Source organism: Triticum dicoccoides, chromosome 6B, assembly GCF_002162155.2.
Source record: "Triticum dicoccoides isolate Atlit2015 ecotype Zavitan chromosome 6B, WEW_v2.0, whole genome shotgun sequence".
Lineage (NCBI taxonomy): Eukaryota > Viridiplantae > Streptophyta > Magnoliopsida > Poales > Poaceae > Triticum > Triticum dicoccoides.
The window spans coordinates 15177154-15183615 of NC_041391.1; the positions used below are offsets into that span (position 1 = coordinate 15177154).

At 45.3% G+C, this 6462-nt stretch overlaps 1 pseudogene; it reads right to left on the reverse strand.

Annotated features, from left to right (window-relative positions):
• The window catches only part of LOC119320557, a 12830-nt pseudogene extending 7719 nt beyond the window's left edge, over positions 1-5111 (reverse strand).
• Positions 5112-6462: the final 1351 nt, after the last annotated feature.

The window sequence follows — 6462 nt, forward strand, 5'->3', positions numbered from 1 at the left end:
GACGCCGTACGTCGCCGCCCCGCCCCGCTGCCCTCGCCGCCCCGATGCCGTACGTCGCCGCCCCGCCCCGACATCGCTGCCCGCCCTGCCGCACCTCGCCGTCGCTGGCCGTGAGCAACTTTCTTTTATTTTTGTTAGATTTTTTTTAGATTTTTTTGTATAGTTCATAGATTTTTTTGTTAGATTAGATTTGTAGTAATTTAGATATGTAGTTCATATTGTGTAATTTAGATTGTGTAATTAATTTGTTCATATTATGTTAGATTTTTTTCTGTTAGTAGATTTTTTTGTTAGATTAGATGTGTAGATCTTTTTGTTAGATTAGATGTGGTGTAATTTAGATATGTAGTTCATATTGTGTAATTTAGATTGTTTAATTAATATGTAGTTCATATTTTTAATAAGTACTTCATATATATATAGTTGAACTAGCTAGTTGATTTTAGTAAGTACTTCATTAGTAGTTGAACTAGATAGTGTGTAATTTATTGTGTAATTTATTTTACTATATATAGAAGTACTTCATATATATATTGTGTAATTCATTAGTAGTTGTTCATATAATAAGTACTTCATATATATATTGTGTAATTTATTTTACTATATATAGAAGTAGTTTGTTTTTAGTAAGTAGTACTTTATTTATTTATAGTAGGTGCTTAATTAGAAGTTGAATTAGATAGTTGATTTAATTAATAAAACTACTTTATTTAACTATATATAGAAGTAGTTCCCGCATCGACGTCGGCGATGCCTATCCCGCATCCTCGTTGTCGTCGACTCGGCGGTGGAGGCTTGCTTGATCAGGGCCATGTTCGGGACTGGGCTCCGCCGGGCTGGTATTTGGAGGTGCTACCTTCCGGGGGACGTAGGTTGGTGAGGAGGCAGCCCGTTGTTGACCCAATCCTTGTTTGGTGGCGGACGCGTGGGCCAGTGACGGTGCCGAGGCTTCCGGACACCGCGGAGGTGGTACGTCACCGTGTCAGCAAGGAGGACGAGCACGTCCGTCGCTACATGGTTGCATTGGAGGGCAGGTTCGACAATACCCGGCAGGTTCTTCGGGGATCTCACTGGAGCTATGATCCTGTGATGGTTCCTTATCTTTGGGTGACCACCGCCCGCGTCGATCCCCGTCGGGCGCTACTGTTCTAGTTGTATTACTGATGCTATATTAGTGATAATATTCGACGATGTACGAACACCAAGAGATGATGTACTTTTGCTTATAATTATTGAATGCATGCTAATTTGAATACTACTTTATTTTATGATTTGGTTTTGCTTATTTTATGATTTGGTTTTGCTTATTGAATGCTCATATTGGATAAGTTCTCCTTCATTCCCGTGTGCTAGACAATTTGGTGTAATAATGCACTCGGGAATGAAAGGAGGAGCTACGTACATCATCGATAGTCAAGCCGTGATTAATAATCTAGTTTAATATTTGAATTATGAACATAGGCCGGAAATGTCGTACTCGGACGACGAAAACCGCCCGGGGGAGTGCGACTGGTGCCACGATGACCGAGGTATATGCAACAGGTTCATTGAGCTGGACGAAGATCGTGGCTTCAGCATTAAGCTCGAGGAGACCTTCGATGTTCATACGGTACGCAACCGACGATATTTATTCATGACTTCAACTATTTAATTTAATTATGTCAATTCGACTATTTTAATCATGACAATATTTTTCATCTTTTCCAATTTGACTAGCTTATCCCATGCTTTGCAAGACGCTATGTCTTGGAGAGGATGGGTTTTGAAGACCATGAAAGTTTCGAAACCAAAAAAATTATCCTAAGTACCCATCATGGTGTGGATTTTCAAGTAAAGCTGTACAATGCTCAGAGTGTAACCCATTTTGGTTGCAAAAATTGGGAAGCACTTTGTGGATACACCTCCAATTCTTCCCCCATGTGAGCTTAACATAGTTATTAAGTAATTTATATTATTTATTTCAAAATAGTTGACAACTTATCTCCATTGACAGCTTATTGTCATTCTTCAAAGAATGTGTGGAAAATGGTAGACATAACCTACTACACCGAAGGCTCCGAATTAACTTATCAGGAGAAAAATCATCTAGTAGCATTTTATACTGATCTTGAGAATTACAATATCTACAATCAAACTCCTCAACATTATGGTCAATACGTGCCACTAGTGCACGTGTTAAACTATGGTAACTACCATGGAGGTACCCTGGTAAGATTATTTTTTACTATTACAATATCCGTGCATCTTTTTGCACACTTCTAAAACTAGTACATCATTGCTAACTACGAAGTTATTACTATATTTTTCAACAGATAATCCCGAATGATTGTGTGCCTCATCTGATGTATACACATGGTAGCCTTCATGTTTTGAACATACAACCAGGTCGTCCTACGAATCTCAACTGTCCATACCGGGTTTCTCAAAGAAGTGGAGACATAACAATCAAAGAATGGAAAAAATGTATGGAAAGTCGTAAGAAGCTTCTTGGAAGCAAAAAGCAGCGAAGGGCAAGAATTGGAGACAGGATGATCACCATTCTTCATAATGGAGAGTCAGGGTCTATATTGTTTTATGCTATTTTACCTTAAGGGTGTTTAGGTCCTACCTGATACTGATGATCATGTGCTAAGAACAATTACGTAGGGTTGGGTTCGATGACTATGAGGATGATGATCGTATGACTTATTATTAATAACGAGTAGAAGTTGTATGATGATGCATGATTAGTAGGACTTGTTATTATATATGATGATGTATGATGCGAGCATGCATGAGCATGTTATATCAGCGGGTGAAATGAACATAGCAGCAGCGTTGATAAACCAAGGACGAAGATATAAGAGAGGACACTTCTCTCTATTAGTTGGCTAATAACAACCTAAAAATAACCCCCAAAACCCCTAAAGCAACCACTTTTGTAAAAAAACATGGATTTTTGGTCCCGGTTGGTGCCACCAACCGGGACCAAAGGCCCCCCTGACTGGGCTCGACGGACCGGCCACGTGGAGGCACATCTGTCCCAGTTCATGTTTGAACCGGGACTAATGGGTGGGGGTATTTGTAACGACCCATTAGTCCCGGTTCATGAATCGGGACTAAAGGCCCTTACGAACCGGGACTAATTGGTGTTTTTCTACTAGTGTATGCGTTGCTTCGTAAGGGGCTGATTTGGATCCATATGTTTCATGCTATGGTTAGGTTTACCTTAATTCTTCTTTCGTAGTTGCGGATGCTTGCGAGAGGGGTTAATCCTAAATGGGAGGCTTGTCTAAGGAAGGGCAGCACCCAAGTACCGATCCACCCACATATCAAATAATCAAAGTAACGAACGTGAATCATATGAGCATGATGAAAACTAGCTTGACAGTAATTCTCATGTATCCTCGGGAGCGCTTTGCTTTATATAAGAGTTCGTCCAGTGTCGGGGATATACCCCGCGGTATGACCCAGCTGGATATATGACCCGGCCGGACTTGATGTTTCATTGGTAACCACCAGAGGATTGGCGACTCACGTGTCCGGCGGCTCACTTGTGTGACGACTCACGAGCCTGAAGACTCATGGGTGACCCGGCGGGTGCTTCAGACGGACGACAAGGCCCAAGGCCCAGTGGTGCCGGCTCATATAAAGGTGGGCCGGCTTAAGAGGAAAGGGATGACGAATATTTCCTTTAAGAGGAAGCAAGATCCGGACTTGTAATCAACTTGTAAGAGAAGATAGACTAGTCCTAGTCCTACTAGGACTCCACATGTAACCCATCCCTCTAACTTATATAAGGAGGGGCGGGGCTCCCCAAAGGGGGAGAAGGAACAAGAAACAAGATCTAGGGCTAGACACAAGGAGGAGAGCCGGCTTACGGTGACTCCCTCATGATCATAATGAGACCTAGCCACAAACAGCATGTAGGGTTATTACCGGATGATGTTTCCCGGGGCCCGAAGCTGTCTAAATCCTCGTCTTGTGTGTTGCGTCTCTCGATTCTGCTCAACCCCTTTAAGCTACCACATAGATGCGTTGGCCTCGTGACTAAGTCCTTACATTAGGACATCTGCCGTAACAATTCCACGACAGTTGGCGCCCACCGTGGGGCCTGCGCACGATGGTGTTGAGTTCTTGAAGGGATCTTCCTCAGAGATCGAGAAGCTCGCGACAGACCGGTTGAAGAAGAACCGGCACAAAAATATTTATATCAACTTCAAGTTCCTCTGTCCAAATCGGAAAAAGTTTCAATGACAGCGTACACGGCAAACAAGGGTTGATCTATGCGCTATGGCCGTTACTTGAATCCGTCTGCGCAAGGTGACAAGCAGTCGGAAAAGCAGATAGGAGATTGAGTTCAAGAGAAATCTAGGGTTGTGTTTTGTGTGGCCGCGGCAAGCACCGTGGTGTGTCGACGAGTCCATGGTGGTGGCGGTTTCGGCGATCTTGTCAATCACAGGTTGCACCGAGACTGACAGGAAATCTACGTTATAGTCATGGTGTCCAATCCATCGAGTTGCGTTCGCTGCTCCACGCCTCCACACATAGTCTGCTGATGTATCAAGTTCCGAGGCAAGCAGTGTATTTGTACAGGTTTAAAAAAAATCAAGAAAAGAAGCAGAGGATTGCGGAGCACTCGAGGACTGTGCGTGCGCGTGGACTGAAGGAGTACTAACAACAAGTTTATCATTACATCAAGAGAAAAGGAAGGAGTGCCTCGCGTTCGGATCAGCTACTATATCTCTTGAGACAAGTTTATCATTACATCAAGAGAAAAGGAACAAGTTTATCATTCTACTCGATGTTGGTACAAGTCCAAAAAGACAAAAACAAGTTGGATAGCAGCCTAATTATGTGATGGTGCATGCTGCCAAAGCAACCCCGTATATTGAAGGAAGACGTACCTCTAGCAATAGTACTTGCATGGTTTCCAAAGCACAGCGGGAGACCAAAAGTACTGCTTGGCTAAAAAGTGAATCAAAGAAACAGTGGATTGACATGAGTACCAATTGATGTTTTCCAGGCCGGCTTGCCCTCGCAGTATTCTCAGCCGCCGCTCGCCCTTCGCGCCGGCTCACCTCGCAGGCTCTCCTCTGCTGCGGCCGTGACCTTGCACGGCTGGTGCCCATCGCCGGCCGCGCTTACTGAGTCGCCGTGATCCGTTTTGAGCCGGGTTCGTCTCTGAGCGCTGCGGTCTACCTGTCTTAAGACGCCGATGGCTCGCCACGGCTGTTGGGGGCTGCTGATGCGTCTGCTGCAGGCCGGCTCTGCTTCACCACTACGCTGAGCTATTGCCGGTTTCACTCCGTCACAAGTCGCCAGGGTGACCTCATCTCCGACTCACTTTGCTGCCGCCGGCGGTTCACCGTCCTCTGTGCAAAAGGAAAAAGTTGTGGCCCAAGCATAGTGCGCCACTATGAGACGGATCAGTAATATCAATCCACTACTAGCTAATTCAATCATGGAGTACTAGCGCTTTCTGCCATTACTCCACATAAAGCATCAGTCACATGGAAGATGGTGCATATACGCACAATTTCTGGATGGCATTAGACTCGCCAGCATGCCAAGTCGCCGACTGCCTCTGCCACAGAACGCCATTGTTTGCCTGCTTCCAAACCGCTAGCCGCTTTTACTGTTGAGGCTGCGGCCTCACCTTGTGCCTTGGTTGAGTCGCCAAGTATGGCTTCGAGACATCGCCGAGGCATCCCTTGCAGGCCGTGCCCTCACCGCCATGCTAAGTCACCTTCGCAGACCGCCTCAAACCGCCCCCGCGGTACACATCTTTGCCATCGCGCCGGTGCGGTCACCACCGGTGTGGTCAACGGCTGCGCCCTGCGCCGACCGACCTTGAGCCGCTATTGCAAGCCGCCGCGGCCGTAACAATCAGGTTCTATTTTTCTAAAACTCTTTTTTGGTATAATTAAATATCGTCAAAAGATTTTTTTCGAGGTATGTTATTGTATACACAGGTCAATTACCTCGTGATTAAAGTATGATCCGGTCCCTGCGCGCTGTCATTGGAGGTCGCGTTTATATCCGCACTATACCAAATGGCTTAATAGATGTGTGCAAATCGCCGCCTCAGCGGTCCGGTCTACATCAACTCACCGGGACCGCGCCTGTAGCCGGTTCATTCAACCATAATCGCGCCGGCTCAACCGTCCGCGCCCACGGCCGACCCGTCTGTCCGCACCGGCTTACAATGCCGCGGCCGACTCATGCGTCCGCTCTGTCCTTTAAATATTGTGGTTGACTCCGATATGTATATCAACAAATCAGAGTATCTGGCGCGATAAACGGATCGTCCGTTGTTCAAACAAATCAGGTGATATCCATCCAAGTTTATTTATTAGAACATGTTGTTTTTTGTCAAAGAACAAGCTTATCTTTGCCTTGGTCTGCAATATTGTTTATGCAGAGCAATTGTTTATGACAAAAAGTGATATTATACCGCGGAGATGGAGGCACGCCAACATC